General features: G+C 45.7%; 1 pseudogene across 1 annotated transcript; it reads right to left on the bottom strand.

Moving 5' to 3' along the window:
- Nucleotides 1-223: 223 nt before the first annotated feature.
- On the bottom strand, nt 224-677 carry LOC308659051 (transmembrane protein 254-like; annotated as a pseudogene). Its single transcript has 2 exons — nt 418-677; nt 224-336 (listed from the first exon to the last, which is right to left on the bottom strand). The product of its transcript is annotated as a transmembrane protein 254-like (transcript).
- Nucleotides 678-1,050: the final 373 nt, after the last annotated feature.

Here is a 1,050-nt window from a genome sequence, read left to right as displayed (position 1 = left end):
TTTTCTGCAGAACTGGGAAAGCCAGAGTTTTTTCTTATTTCTTTCTTAGGTAACAACTAGTCTACACAAGCTCAACCAGAGCATAAAAATGAACATTGAGAGGGTCTTAAATACCTTTGTAGGACAGGCACTTTTAGAGTGTAGAAAGATCATCAAGTAAACACAGCACCCCCCAAAAGAGAGTCTGAATGTAAAAGCGGAGAGGAAGTTTTGGCTTTCTCCTTTAACTGTATTTTTGGCGCTTTGTCCTGTAAGCAATCAAGATGGAGAGAGATGCTATCCCAAAGAGGAAAGTCTGCAGGAACCAGAGTAGTTGAGCCCAACTGTCTGTGATTCCTTTATACCTTTAAACCAAGCTCCAGGACAGCTCCTCTTGCTCTCTGCCTCAAGCCTCCCAGGGAGGAAGCGAGATTCTACTGGAGAGGTTGCACAATACCATGGCATATAAGGACTCTCCCATTGAATCAGCCAGGCAAGCCAATACCCATTATGCAGGAGGGTGGGATGGTGGTTCACCAAATACTGAGTAAAGTAGCCCAGGGGTCCAAGGCTCTGATAAGGACACTCTGAGACCAGAGGACAATACACGTGTAGTAGCCAAAGGAATGGGTGATGACTGTGAACCAGAACAGACTGTCCCTCCAGAAGTAGGCTGTACCATCTGCTAAGGTCCCCATCTCTGCAGCATCTCCAGGGGAATGAGCAGCCACACAGTTCATCAGCAAAGGTTAATGCTGTGAGTGTCAAAATGTCTGCCTTGGCAACTTGGTACCATACATCTCCATGGACATAGTCAGAAACAACTTGTCCAAGGACTAGGGACCGTGGAAAGTGAGGGATGCTACCAGAAAGTAGTATATCTTGGATCAAGGATTCAGATCAGCAGCTAGATACATACTTAGGAGCAAAACAGTAATAACCCTCTCTCTAGCCTTGGGAATAGAAAGATGTCTAGTGACACATGAATAAGTTTGTTGCAATCCACACCATCCTGGAGAAATGCCGATCAGCCTCCTAGGACACCACACAGGACATTCCATCTTCAGGAGA

This window comes from Spermophilus citellus (genome assembly GCF_964194105.1).
Source record: "Spermophilus citellus genome assembly, chromosome: 10".
In the NCBI taxonomy this organism is placed as follows: domain Eukaryota; kingdom Metazoa; phylum Chordata; class Mammalia; order Rodentia; family Sciuridae; genus Spermophilus; species Spermophilus citellus.
This window is presented reverse-complemented; position numbering and strand designations above follow the sequence as displayed.